At 44.8% G+C, this 15,739-nt stretch overlaps 1 pseudogene; it reads left to right on the top strand.

Annotated features, from left to right (window-relative positions):
• Positions 1-1,461: 1,461 nt before the first annotated feature.
• On the top strand, positions 1,462-15,523 carry LOC145861174 (netrin-4-like; annotated as a pseudogene).
• The last annotated feature ends 216 nt before the right edge of the window (positions 15,524-15,739 follow it).

The raw sequence follows: 15,739 nt of genomic DNA, 5'->3' as shown, positions 1-15,739 counted from the left end.
AGTCGGACTAGGAGTCCACACCGAATACCTCTTCTCTGCCGGTGGTGTTTTGGATCAGCCTCTGGAATCAGTTCAATTGCCCTGGGATCAACGCATCCAATTCGGGAACGTCTTATTCCTGGTCGTAATGCTTGTAATGCTGGTGAGTTACCGGCGCTTTCCGGTTGTATGTAATAACAAATAAAAAAACGATATACTGCAAAGTTGCTAATGGGCTAGAATCTTTCGGCGCCATCTTCATTCACAGGGATCTTCTCACCCTTGATCCAGCCTCCTCTAGCCTCCTCTACTTTCTTCACTGCCTCAGCATACGACATCCAGCATACGAAATCCATTACACTTTGTTATACAAAACGGGAAAGGGAGAAAAAAATATATATATACAAGTTTGGACACTTGTCTGTACCCACCTCTCCTAAGGTTCCGTTCACGTGGTCCCCAGCTGCTGACTGGGCGTGGTCCCCAGCTGCTGACCGGGGATCTCAAACCCCGTTTCACCACAGCTCCCATCTTGGTTCATCCTGACCCATCCCGCCAGTTTATGGTGGAGGCCGATGTTTCGGATGTCGGAGTGGAGGCTGTTCTGTCCCAGCGTTCTGCCCTGGACCTCAAGTTACATCCCTGCACCTTCTTCTCCTATCGCCTCAACGCCATGGAGAGGAATTACGATGTGGGGAATTGTGAGCTTCTTGTGGTGAAGATGGTGTTGGAGGAGTAGAGGCACTGGCTGGAGGGGGCGGAACATCCGTTCATTGTGTGGAACGACCACAAGTACTTGGAATATCTCCGCACCGCCAAGCGTCTCAATTCCAGGCAAGCTAGGTTAGGCCCTGCTTTTCACCCGGTTCAACTTCTCCCTCTCATACCGACCAGGATCCAAGAATGTCAAGCCAGATATGCTGTCACACCGCTATAGCCCCCCGGTTACAACCCAGGAACCCGAGACCATCCTTCCCACCTTGTGCCTGGCGACGGCACTCAGCTGGGGAATAGGGAAGCAGGTTCGTGAGGTGCAACGTTCCCACCCGAACCCCGGGGGGGCAAGATAACTGGATGTTTATTCCTGACGTGGTCTGCTCCTCGGTCCTGGAGTGGGCCCACTCCTCCAGGCTTGCCTGCCACCCAGGCTCCCGTCGGACCCTGGCCTTTGTGCGACAACGCTTTTGGTGGCCTACCATGGTCCCGGATGTCTCCGCGTTCGTCGCCGTCTGCACGGTCTGTGTGCCGAACAAGACTCTTCGGCGAGCTCCGGCTAGTCCCCTTCAACCTCTGCCTGTCCCTCATTGTCCCTGGTCTCACATATCACGGATCTTCCCCCGTCTGAAGGCAACACCGCCATCCTGACAGTAATGGTTTTCAAAAGCCGCCCACTTCATTCCTCTCCCCAAGCTACCCTCTGCCAAAGAGATGGACCAGCTCATGGTGCAGCACGTCTTCCGGATCCATGGACTCCCGGTGGACATGGTCTCTGACCAGAGTCCTCAGTTCTCATCCTGGTTCTGGAAGGCGTCCTGCACGCTCATTGGGTCTTCGGCCAGCCTGTCCTCCAGGTTCCACCCTCAGTTCAACGACCAGTCGGAGTGAGCCAATCAAGACCTGGCGACAACTCTTCTGTGCCTTGTCTCTGCCAACCCCACCACATGGAGCCAGCAACTCGTGTGGGTTGAATACGCCCACAACACCCTGCCCTGCTCACCACTGGACTCTCGTTTTTTGAGTGTTCCCTGAGTTATCAGCCCCCACTCTTCCCGGGGCAAGAGGAAGAGGTCGGCATACCCTCGGCCCAGATGTTTGTCCGCCGCTGTCACCGTACCTGGAAGAGAGCCCAGTCGGTTCTTCTCAAGACAACCTTCAAGTATCGATGACAAGTCTCGGGCAGAGGGTATGGCTATCCACTTGAGACCTGCCCTTCCTAGAGTGGAGTCCCGCAAACTTTCCCCCCGCTTTATCGGCCCTTTCCCCATCTCCAAGATTATTAGCCCCTCTGCTGTTTGTCTTCTGTTGCCCCGTACCCTCCGTATACATCCCACTTTTCATGTGTCTAGGGTTAAACCTATGTCTCACAGCCCTTTGTCTCCTGTTTCTAGGCCCACCCCTCTTCCTCCGTCTCATTGACAGCCAACCTGCGTACACGGTGAGGCGCCACCTGAAGGTTTGACCGAGGGACAGGGGATTCCAGTACCTGGTTGACTGGGAGGGTTATGGCCCAGAGGAGAGGTGCTGGGTCCCCGTCAGGGACATCCTTCATCGCTGAGTTCCAACGCAGGCACCCTGGTCAACCAGGTATGGTGGGGGGAGGGTACTGTCACACCCTGATCTGTTTCACTTGTCTTTGTGCTTGTCTCCACCCCCCTCCAGGTGTCGCCCATCTTCCCCATTATCCCCAGTGTACTTATACCTGTGTTCTCTGTTTGTCTGTTGCCAGTTCGTTTTGTTTCGTCAAGCCTACCAACGTTTTTTTCCCGTGCTCCTGTCCGTCTCTAGTTCCTGTTTTCTAGCTTTCCCGGTTTTTGACCATTCTGTCTGTCTTAACCCTGAGCCTGCCTGTCATTTTTTACCTTGTTATACCACCCTGGATTATTGACCTCTGCCTGCCCTTGACCTGTCGTTTGCCTGCCCCCTGTTTTTGTAATAAACCTTTGTTACTTCAAAACTGTCTGCATCTGGGTCTTCTCCTGAGCCGTGACAGTGATAGAGCCTACTGATGATGACTTTAAAAAAACATTGACAATGTTGCAGAATTCCTTAGCAATAGATTCAGTTAGGGTGCCCAAAATCAGAGCTATAAAAAGTTGGCTGCAGTCCTGCGAGACTCATCAATTCCTACCAGACCTGGATTCAAATACTTAAAAAATCGTTCAATTATTAAAGTGTATGCTTTAGCCTGCCTGGAGTGACAGGTGGACAGGGTTTGTACTTTATGAACTGTTCTAATAGTTCCCGTTGCAACAGGCAAGATTAATAAATCACAGATAACGTATTTGAAGGTCTAATTCCCACCCAGACACAGGATATGCCTCAGGAGCATTGATCCCAATTGTTAGGATACGTTTCTACCACGGTCAGTGATCCTATTGTACATTCATCATCTACCAGGGGAAAGGACAATCTGAGAAACTATCTGTATCATTAAAGAGATATGGAATAAGGATACAACAACATAATGAAAACCATTCCTCATCTGCACCTGTTATTGATGGAGAGTGACCGATCTGTTAGGATAACACTACTCTACTGGCACAGTCTGGTAGCATCTGAATATGACACTGCCTGAGGCAGCCTGGTACACACAGAACATTGAGCAAGATTTACAAGCCTAGAACCCCTACACTTAGCAAGTACAGTGTTAAAAGTAGGTTGTCTAGTTCGTTCCATAACAGTACTGAAGGTGTTGACTAACCAGATATTGTGGTTGTGTCAATGATTAAGATATACAGCATTGACCTTATTTTGACTTGCTTGACAGAAGGACAGCATGTAATTAGCAGTCAAAACATGTAATAAAATGTTGTTTGTCTGAGTGCTACACATGCCGTTACTTGCCGTTACTTCACACACACACACACACACACACACACACACACACACACACACACACACACACACACACACACACACACACACACACACACACACACACACACACACACACACACACACACACACACACACACACACACGGGCATTACTGCCCCTTTCTCACACAGACATGGAGCCTAAAGCAGGGTCACTGCATTGGGGCGGTAGACATTCCGATCATAATGCACGCACTGATCCCAGCTCCCAGCTCCTAGCACCTTCCCTATCCTCAATCCAGATTATCATCCTGTTTGGTCCTCAGTGCTCCGTGCTCCTTGCAGGGTCAAGGAGAGACCCTGATTACCCCCTGGGGGGAGAAAGAGGGGAGGGAACAGCATCCATAAAACAGATGTCCTCACCTAGCTACAGCAGGCTACAGTTACTTCAGAACAGCTCGAGTTATCCATCTGTCACTTCAACAGACTTCAACAAAACACTTCAACACCACCCACCACCCCAAAGAAACAAACCCATAGGTTATTATTGTGTAATTATAATTTTACCATGTAATATCGAAGTAAACACCTGTTTTTTGGTTGCTGGTATTCTACTGTTTTCCCATTACCTGACAGCTGCAAATAATATTCAATCCCTACATAAATAATATCAGGTTATTTCAGTAACGTGAATTTGTGAGGCTTTTAACACCATGGTCATAAGGTTGGTGGTATCCATCACATCCTCATGCTGTGCATGGCCTTGACTTGTAAAAACGGGGACAACGTCCACCCAGTGTTGTGCTGGGCATATATCCGCTACTAAAAGCACAAGGAAAACAAAACCCATGCACCTTGCTTTTTCTACATCCTGGCTATGTCTGAAAATGTTAGCTGTTAAACTTTGGAGGAGGAGGTCTGAGGTTGGAATGGAATTATCAAGGATGGAGGAAGCAAGGATTTGATGGCTAGTAATGTTTTCAGACACAGCCCATCTGCAATCTTGTCTCTCATCATGTGACCCTTTCACCTTGTAATTGGTTCTTAATACAGTGACACTATGTCATCCACCCTGTCATCAAGTTCTCTTATTAACAATCAATACTGCTCTTTAACCTGCAGTACTCCTTCTATGATAGTAATGATTTCTCTCCTCATTGAGAAACACTACAGACACTGTCTAGGGAGGAAGAAGGTGGCTGAAAACTGGACTTGGACTGTGAGTCTTGAGGTGTGGAGGCAGGAATCTAACGAACTGTGCCATAATAGGCCGGGCCACATACGCCATGTTACATTAGAAACCTGCTTTAACCTTACGTATTCTAAGAGGAGAATATAGAAGGGGTCATTTCAAGTGCCCTATAGCATTCCACATATAGCATTATACAAGGCTTTACATTTCACCCTAGCTGTCTAGTATGTCTGGTTGATTGTCTGACTTTTACAGGGACGTAGACGGATTCCCTCCAAGGGTCTCTCCAGTTCAGTAAGCATGGGTCACTAGGTGGCAGGAAGTACTGGGGATAGGGAGGAGAGAGAGGCAGGGAGTATCCTTTTAAAGTCTGGAAATAAAGCACAGCAGTAGTAGAGGAACAGCCTGCCTGTGTCTGTCTGCCCGCCGTCCTTCAGTCTGTCTGTCTGTCTATTCACCAGCATTTCGTCAGTAAGCTGCCTTCACCTTTTTCCTCGGTTTTCCTTTGTTGTATTCACACATACACAAGTTCAGCATAGTAGAAGGACAACAGAATACAAACAATTGGAATGAACAAGAATAGAGGCCTTTCACTGTATTTCTTTCATCCTGCTGCCAATGAGGGAGTGCAAAAAAGACAGACGAAGATTAGACATCCTTCCTGAAACAGTTTTCCATGCTTTGGGATTTTTTTTGTGTGGATTGAAAACATGTTGCTGATGCATAGTCAAAGGCTAAAGGTGCATCAACCCAGCCCTGACCCATCTAATCATTAGAGGACTCTGAACATAACCCATGAAAATGCAAACATGCAGACATGAACCCCGTTCCCCAGAGACATAAAGCAAAATCCCGTCAGTCAGAGTGACGAGAGAGAGAGTCGCATCATTCGAAGAATGTCCTGAATCTGATCCGCTAGGATTGGGATGCCTGGGGGGAAAACAGAATGCTTCTCTCTTCTACCTCCGACACAAAACACACGCACGCACACACACTGAAACATGAACACAAACCTTACAACATAGGACACACAACATCGTTGAATGTTTTCGTAACAGAACAAATTGTGCATGAAGACGAGCCTTGTTTTGACGCAGTTTTACACACGCGCTCGAGTCAGGCCAAAGTAAGAAAAACAGAAAGAGAATGATTCAGTGAGCCAGTGACAGGTCGGGCTCGAAGAAATAATGATTCACTCACACACATACACACACACACTCCTCCCTCCAACATGATATGTACTCACACAGGGGTGTCAAACTCATTCCATTGAGGCCCTAGTGTCTGCAGGTTTTTTTCTCTCCTTTCAATTAAGCCCTAGACAACCAGACGTGGGGAGTTCCTTACTAATTAGTGACCTTAATTCATCAATCAAGTACAAGGGAGGAGTGAAAACACGCAGACACTCGGGCCTCCATGGAATGAGTTTGACCCCGGTGTACTAACTACACACGACAAAGAGTCAGGCCAAAGTGAGAAAACGTAGAGAGTGCGGATGATTCAGTGAGACAGTGGCGAGTCGTGTTCAGAGTGAGAAGCAATTACCCCTGACCTCATGTATTTACAGCCATGACCTGAACTCTGACACCCTCACCTATTTATCTTAGCCCATCAGTCCTTTCGCACTCTCTCTGACTCACTCTCATCATCAATCATCTACAGTGCCTTCAGAAACTATTCACACCGCTTGACTTTTTCCACATTTTGTTCTGTTACAGCCTGAATTTAAAATGGATTCAATTGAGATTTTGTCATGGGCATAAACACATTACCCCATAATGTCAAAGTGGAATTATGTTTTTTTGTCATTTTTACACATTTAATTAAATTAAAAGCTGAAATGTCATGAGTCAATAAGTATTCAACTCCTTTGTTATGGCAAGCCTAAATAAGTTCAGGAGTCAAAATGTGACTTGTTTCAGGAAACTAGGCGTATGTCGTGGGTCACTAGTTCACAGGAGCCATTTGAACGTAAACTTTTTTGATTTATCAAAATGTGTTTTTTGGCAGAAATGCCTTCTGGAACATGTGAACTTTCATGTGCTTTAATAACACACTTGTATGCCATCTGTAAATACGAACACAATTGTTAAATTAGAGCCTAGTAGGTTAAGCCACAGAAAAAGTCAGCAACCTTCCCACTAGCCATGATTGGCTGAGATAATGAGTGGGCTGTACATGCCGAGAGAAGAGTTCAGATTGGTCTGCCATATAGAAGACTTCTGTCTATTTGAACTGGTCAGTCTGTGTTGGTAATCCTGTCAAACTCTACATTTTTTTTAAAATGTATCGTGTAGTGGAGCTGCATAAGTGTTGATCTCCACTTTCTGGAGGATTGAGTTTTGAAATCAGTGGAATTAGAGTATGATAGCTAAAGAGATGGAGAAAACACCTGTCTCCGGATTTCATCTTCAAACTAAGGGCAACCATGGCATGGCATCCGTGATAGTCTAGCTAGCTACATTTTCAGATATTACATGTTTCTAATTTTGACAAAGTGATTTCATTTCAAGCTAAAGTGTACTGTTAGCTAGCTAGCTGGCTGGCTCCCTAGCTAACGTTACATGTATGATGTTATTATTCATATCCCAGAGCTGTTTGCTTAGCTAGTTAGAGCATAATGTTAGCTAGCTGGCTGGCTCGCTAGCTAACGTATGATCTTACACATTGTATGGTCTTACACGCTGTTTACTTAGCTAGGTTCATTGTTTATCTAGCTAGCTACATGTCTTAACAAAAGACTCCACTATTTCGGGTGCGTTCGTAAATTCAGTCTGAGTATGCCAGAGTGCAGAATAACTGATGAATTTACGAACGCACAACACCCGTTGAATATGGCCGGTGTCAGTAAACGTTGGCAAAAAAGCATCATGAAATTGTTGCTGGTTAGGCTGTTTTCATGTTATACAGAGGTAAACAAATCATCGGCCAGAGCATCAAGTGTGCGCTCTGAACGCTCCAAGAGCGAACCGAGATGGGTGGGGCTAAAGCTTAAGAAGGTGTGAATGGTGCTAAATGGGTGTAGACAAAGAAGAGCTCTTCACTAGGTACCAAAACATTTAAAGGCCATTTTCTCAAAAGGGAGTTTACAAGTTTATCAACTTTCAAAGCAGAATTCCTTTCCCATTGTTCCTCAAAAATGCAGTGTATTATATACCATTTTGTAGCTCTGGGTCTCTACTTTTATCCAATGTAAAAAACACAATTTCAAATTTTGCTACATAAGACGGATTTGAGCACAAATGTGCTTAACAAGTCACATAATACCTTGCATGGACTCACTCTGTGTGCAACAATAGGTTAATTTTTTTTTCTTCTGACTACCTCATCTCTGTACCCCACACATACAATTATCTGTAAGGTACCTCAGTCGAGCAGTGAATTTCAAACACAGATTCAACCACAAAGATCAGAGGTTTTCCAAACCGCACAGGGATTTCACAATGAGGCCAATGGTGACTTTAAAACAGTTACACAGTTAAATGGCTGTAATAGGAGAACTGAGGATTGGTCACCAACATTGTAGTTACTCCACAATACTCACCTAAATGACAGAGTGGCAAAGAAATGAACTTTCTGTCCTGAATACAAAGCGTTATGTTTGTGGCAAATTCAACACAACACATCACTGAGTACCACTCTTCATATTTTTAATCATGATGGCTGCATCATGTTATGGGTATGCTTGTCATCGGCAAGGAGGGAGTTTTTTGGGGGATAAAAAGAAACGGAATAGAGCTAAGCCCAGGAAAAACCCTAGAGACAAACCTGGTTCAGTCTGTTTTCCAACACACTGGGAGACAAATTCACCTTTCAACAGCACAATTACCTAAAACACAAGGCCAAATATACACTGGAGTTGCTTACCAAGACAGCATTGAATGTTCCTGAGTGGCCTAGTTACAGTTTTGACTTAAATCGGCTTGAAAATCTATGGCAGGACTTGAAAATGGTAGAAATGTATAGAAATGTATAAAAATGATCAACAATCAACTTAACAGAGCTTGAAGAATTTAAAAAACAATAATGTGCAAATATTGTACAATCCAGGTGTGCAAAGCTCTTAGAGACTTACCCAGAAAGACTCAAAGCTGTAATTGCTGCCAAAGGTGATTCTAACATGTATTGACTCAGGGGCTGTGAATACTTATGTAAATGTGATATTTCATTTTCAAAAAAATCTAAAAACATATATTCACTTTGTCATTATTGGGTATTGTGTGTAGATGAGTGAGAAAAACATATACTTAATCAATTTTGAATTCAGGCTGTAACACAACAAAATGTGGAATAAGTCAAGGGGTATGAATATGTTCTGAAGGCACTGTTGTGATATATCAAAGTAGTAACCTATTCATGACAACGCAGTTGAACTTAAGCAAACACACCCGCACGCATCCAAACACGCACATACAGTGTATCACCTCTTGCTGAAAGCTCTCTTTTTCTCTCTTTCTTCCCCTTTGACTCTGGTGATATTATCATGACTTAAACAACTGGCTCACAAATGGCTGATTATTGGGGTAAAGGGTCAGATAACCCCAGGTCCAGGGTAGTCTGGCTGACAACTGTCAGGTGATGTTTATGTGTCTCAGTGTGTGTGTGTGTGTGTGTGTGTGTGTGTGTAGTGTGTGTGTGTGTGTGTGTGGTGTGTGTGTGTGTGTGTGTGTGTGTGTATGTATACTGAACAATAATATAAATGCAACATGCAACAATTTCTACGATTTTACTGAGTTACAGTTCATATAAGGAAATCAGTAAATTGAAATAAATTCGTAAGGCGCTATTCTATGGATGTCACATGACTGGGAATACAGATATGCATCTGTTGGTTACAGATACCTTAAAAAGGTAGGGGCGTGGATTAGAAAACCAGTGTAGTATCTGGTGTGACCACCATTTGCCTCATGCAGCGCGACACATTTCCTTCGCATAGTTGATCAGGCTGTTGATTGTGGCCTGTGGAATGATGTCCCACTCCTCTTCAATGGCTGTGCGAAGTTGCTGGATATTGGCGGAAACTGGAACACGCTGTCGTACACGTCAATCCAGATCATCCCAAACATGCTCAATGGGTGACATTGGTCTGGTGAGTATGCAGGCCATGGAAGAACTGGGACATTTTCAGCTTGCAGGAATTGTGTACAGATCCTTGCGACATGGAGCTGTGCATTATCATGCTGAAACATGAGGTGATTGTGGCAGATGAATGGCACAACAAATTCTCTAAAACAGTGTTGGAAGCAGATTATGGTAGAGAAATGAACGTTCAATTAACTGGCAACAGGTGGATATTCCTGTAGTCAGCATGCCAAATGACAGACTTGAAACATCTGTGACACTGTGTTGTGTGACAAAACTGCACATTTTAGAGGGGCTTTTTATTGTCCCCAGCACAAGGTGCACCTATGTAATGATCATGCTGTTTAATCAGCTTCTTGATATGCCACATCTGTCAGGTGGATGGATAATCTTAGCAAAGGAGAAATGCTCAATAACAGGGATGTAAACAAAGTTGTGCACAAAACTTTAGATAAATAAGCTTTTTTGTGCGTATGGAACATTTCTCTGATCTTCTTTTCCAGCTCATGAAACATGGGCCCAACAATTAACATATTGCGTTCATATTTTTGTTCAGTGTAGGTGTCACATATGTCGATGAAAGGGGACCAAAGCGCAGCGGGTATAGTGCTCATCTTCTTATATTATCGTAATAAAGTGAACACTTAAACAAAAATAACAAACCGACAATCAACAGTTCCGTAAGGCACATAGGCTATACCGAAAACAACCACCCACAAACCCAAAGGAAAAACAGGCTGCCTAAGTATGGCTTCCAATCAGAGACAACGAAAGACACCTGCCTCTGATTGGAAACCATACTCGGCCACACATAGAAAATGAACATAGAAAAAGAAAACTAGAACATATCCCCTGGAAACAAACAAACCCCAAAACACACAGAAACAACACCCCCTGCCATGCCCTGACCATACTACTATGACAAATGACCCCTTTACTGGTCAGGACGTGACAGTAGGTGTGATTTCTAAATAAGTGACAGTTGGTAATAAGCAGGGGTATGCAGCAGGAATGCACCAGAATGACACACTGGCCTATAAACAAAAGTCCAGCTAACTTACTGGGTGGATGGTTTACGGAGGTTAGCATACAGAAAAACGTGTATTTTTTATTAAGTCTTGATGGAATATATCAAAGACTTGTAGGAGTATTTTGTCAAGGGAAATAATTATTGTATTGTCATACACTTATTAATATACACATTTAATAAAACAAACATCGTATCAATAATGTATTACTTTAATTTCAGTATTTTCATAATGAGAATATTCTGCTCTAATTTCTACTTCTGATACAATCAACTCAGTCATGTGTAGAGTGTTGGGAATGACCAAGATACATGCTAAGTCCCAAATGGCACCCTATTCCCTTCAATGCACTACTTTCGACCAGAGCCCTACGAACCCTGGTCAAAAGTAGTGCACCAGGGAATAGGGTGCCATTTGAGATTATATCATATTAAAAGGGCTGAGGGAGGGTATACGGTTGGGAAAGACCCATACAGTCATTGGAAAAGACTACTAAATGGCGGGGCTTTCCACCTTTCCATATTTAAAATGTCTTATCATCCCATAAAAAAAACATGGACTTCTTTCAAACAGTGAAAATGGATTGAAGGACTCAGGAATGGTCACCTTTTACAAATCATACATAAAGCCTACATTTTATGCAACGATATTGGATAGGTAGCGCATACCATTTATGATATAGATCGATAGTGAATGTTATATGAGAAAGCTGCGTGCCGCCGAGGAGACATCTCATTTGGCTAAAGTCAATCGTCTGAGAACGTGCCTTCACTTCACTATAAAAACAGAACTACATCGCTTTTCTCTCACTGTTCACACAAGAAGCAGCTAGGCTACCTGGCAGGCAGGCTGGCTAGCTCACTATTTTCTAGAACTGTCATCAAGGATGTTCAAGATGAGACGGTGGACTTTACTTGTGATTCCTCTTTGTGCGTTCCCTCTTTTGGCTGGTAAGTAAAACATTATAAAGTATCTCTCCCTCCCTCACCATTCCGGTTGGATTCAGACTGTGCTTGCAAACTTCAGCGTGTCTATAATAAGTGCGCATGAAAGCATTGAGGGTGATTTTAGTGATTGATTTTCGCCTAGAGTATGTTGCTTTGAAATGTTTGTTGCCTGTCTAATGCATTCTATCTAGAAAAGTCTTTGAAGTTTGTCCTGCTGATTTTATATTTTCAAAATTATATTTGGTAACCAGGTACCGGTAATCAAATCTGTGAAAATGCATTTTAGTTGGAGAATATGGATTTTATGTTTAATGCCAATCCATTCTAAACCGATAATTCTATTTCTCTCCATTAAATCCCCCCCCTGCCCCCCCATTTAATTCAATTCAAAGGGCTTTATTGGCATGGAAACATATGTTTACATTGCCAAAGCAAGTGAAATAGATCATTTCAAAAAGAACATACTCTCTCTCGCTCCAGCTCTTTCCAGAAGTGGAGATCCAGCAGTGGAGAGCCAGAGGCGCTGTGCTGGCAGGGCCTGTAACCCTCGCACGGGGAACCTAGCCTTGGGTCGAGGACTACTCACCCAGTCTGTGTGTGGATCAAACTCCACAGAGTCCTACTGCTCCTACCAACAGACTTCTAGTTCTCCCCACAAGGAGTCTTCCTGCCCAGCAGTACCCAAAAGCAGCAAGTGCAACGCAGCCCTCCCCCACCAGGCCCACCTAGCCACTGCCATGACCGACTCGTCCTTTGAATACCCAGATACATTTTTATTTATTTATTTTATTTCAACTTTATTTAACCAGGTAGGCAAGTTGAGAACAAGTTCTCATTTACAATTGCGACCTGGCCAAGATAAAACAAAGCAGTTCGACAACATACAACAACACAGAGTTACACATGGAGTAAAACAAACATACAGTCAATAATACAGTAGAAAAATAAGTCTATATACAATGTGAGCAAATGAGGTGAGATAAGGGAGGTAAAGGCAAAAAGGCCATGGTGGCAAAGTAAATACAATATAGCAAGTAAAACACTGGAATGGTAGATTTGTAGTAGAAGAAAGTGCAAAGTAGAAATAGAAATAATGGGGTGCAAAGGAGCAAAAATAAATAAATAAATACAGTAGGGGAAGAGGTAGTTGTTTGGGCTAAATTATAGATGGGCTATGTACAGGTGCAGTGATCTGTGAGCTGCTCTGACAGCTGGTGCTTAAAGCTAGTGAGGGAGATAAGTGTTTCCAGTTTCAGAGATTTTTGTAGTTCGTTCCAGTCATTGGCAGCAGAGAACTGGAAGGAGAGACGGCCAAAGGAGGAATTGGCTCTGGGCGTGACCAGAGAGATATACCTGCTGGAGCGCGTGCTACAGGTGGGTGCTGCTATGGTGACTAGTGAGCGGAGATAAGGGGGGACTTTACCTAGCAGGGTCTTGTAGATGACCTGGAGCCAGTGGGTTTGGCGACGAGTATGAAGCGAGGGCCAGCCAACGAGAGCGTACAGGTCGCAGTGGTGGGTAGTATATGGTGCTTTTGTGACAAAACGGATGGCACTGTGATAGACTGCATCCAGTTTGTTGAGTAGGGTATTGGAGGCTATTTTGTAAATGACATCGCCGAAGTCGAGGATCGGTAGGATGGTCAGTTTTACGAGGGTATGTTTGGCAGCATGAGTGAAGGATGCTTTGTTGCGAAATAGGAAGCCAATTCTAGATTTAACTTTGGATTGGAGATGTTTGATGTGAGTCTGGAAGGAGAGTTTACAGTCTAACCAGACACCTAGGTATTTGCAGTTGTCCACATATTCTATGTCAGAACCGTACAGAGTAGTGATGCTGGACAGGCGGGCAGGTGCAGGCAGCGATCGGTTGAAGAGCATGCATTTAGTTTTACTTGTATTTAAGAGCAGTTGGAGGCCACGGAAGGAGAGTTGTATGGCATTGAAGCTCGTCTGGAGGGTTGTTAACACAGTGTCCAAAGAAGGGTCAGAAGTATACAGAATGGTGTCGTCTGCGTAGAGGTGGATCAGAGACTCACCAGCAGCAAGAGCGACATCATTGATGTATACAGAGAAAAGAGTTGGCCCAAGAATTGAACCCTGTGGCACCCCCATAGAGACTACCAGAGGTCCGGACAACAGGCCCTCCAATTTGACACACTGAACTCTATCAGAGAAGTAGTTGGTGAACCAGGCGAGGCAATCATTTGAGAAACCAAGGCTATTGAGTCTGCCGATGAGGATGTGGTGATGGACAGAGTTGAAAGCTTTGGCCAGGTCAATGAATACGGCAGCACAGTATTGTTTCTTATCGATGGCGGTTACGATATCGTTTAGGACCTTGAGCGTGGCTGAGGTGCACCCATGACCAGCTCTGAAACCAGATTGCATAGCGGAGAAGGTGCGGTGGGATTCGAAATGGTCGGTAATCTGTTTGTTGACTTGGCTTTCAAAGACCTTAGAAAGGCAGGGTAGGATAGATATAGGTCTGTAGCAGTTTGGATCAAGAGTGTCCCCTCCTTTGAAGAGGGGGATGACAGCAGCTGCTTTCCAATCTTTGGGAATCTCAGACGACACGAAAGAGAGGTTGAAAAGGCTAGTAATAGGGGTTGCAACAATTTCGGCAGATAATTTTAGAAAGAAAGGGTCCAGATTGTCTAGCCCGGCTGATTTGTAGGGGTCCAGATTTTGCAGCTCTCATACATGGTGGCAGTCTGCAGAGAGGGTGGAGACCGAGACCCTCCAACTAGACCTGGAGACAGATTTCGACTTCACCCACCTGATCCTGGTGTTCCGTTCCCCCTGCCTCGCTGCCATGCTGCTGGAACGTTCCCAGGACCATGAACAGACCTGGAAGACCCTCAGGTACCATCAAGGACCACTTTGGAAATAAGTGTTTTAATTAATACTTTGATGTGTTATGCTCTGGGATCAAATACACCTAATTTTATTAACCCAGGTACTTTGCCAGGGACTGTGAGGGCACCTTCGGCCTGGCAGAGGATGGGGGAGAGTGTGGCAGCCTGTACCTTCAAGTACTCAGGAGCGTTCCCCTGTGCCCTAGGAGAGGTGAGTGTTTTGAGATCTCTGGTTGGTTTCAATGGGAGAAGTCTGTTGTAATGTACACCAGTGGTTGGCGTACATTACAGGACACATACTCAGTTACACAAAGCTCATGATAACATCATGCATGAATAGAATATACATTTTCCCTTTATTCTTTTGACGTTGCGCCCTGAGGCGTTTTTGGATGTGACATTGTTAGAGAGAGAGCGAGAGCGAGAGAGAGAGAGAGAGAGAGAGAGAGAATGAAAGGTGAACCAGATTAATGCCTGGTTCCTATTTTCCCTCTGGCACTACTAACCAACCCTTCCACTCTGCCCCTGAATAACTCCGACCAACCCCTCCACTCTGCCACCTGTCTGACCAACCCCCCTGTCTGTCTCTAGGTGATCTAACGTGCCAACCTCTGAGCAACTACAGTCTGTCCCTGTCTATAGGTGCCCATCACGAGCCAAACTAACCGACCCCTCCATCCTTCACCTGTGTCTGACCATCTCCAATCTGCCCCTATCCTCAGGTAATCTACCGTGCCTTGTCCCCCTGGCACTCCCTGGACCCCTACGGGCCGGTTGGCCAGAATCAGTTGATGCTCACCAACCTGCTTGTGCATCTGCTCCAGAATCAGCCTGCCCCTACCAAGCTAAAGACCCAGATTCCCAAGCCCTGCCCACGGCCCATTATGCCATCTATGACTTAATCATTAAGGGGAGCTGCCTCTGCAATGGGCACGCCGAGCACTGTGTACCAGCCGGCGGGTACCGCCCCATCAGGCAGAAGACCAATCATGTGGTGAGTAAGTGTGAGAAACACCACCAGTAACAAATCACAACCGAAAACTTCTCTCTTTGTCATATTAGCAATGCGCCAAAACACTGTGATAATTAAGCACAATTTGTTCTGTTATGAAAACAGT

Source organism: Salmo salar, chromosome 16, assembly GCF_965601325.2.
Source record: "Salmo salar chromosome 16, fSalSal1, whole genome shotgun sequence".
Taxonomy (NCBI): Eukaryota; Metazoa; Chordata; class Actinopteri; order Salmoniformes; family Salmonidae; genus Salmo; species Salmo salar.
This window is presented reverse-complemented; position numbering and strand designations above follow the sequence as displayed.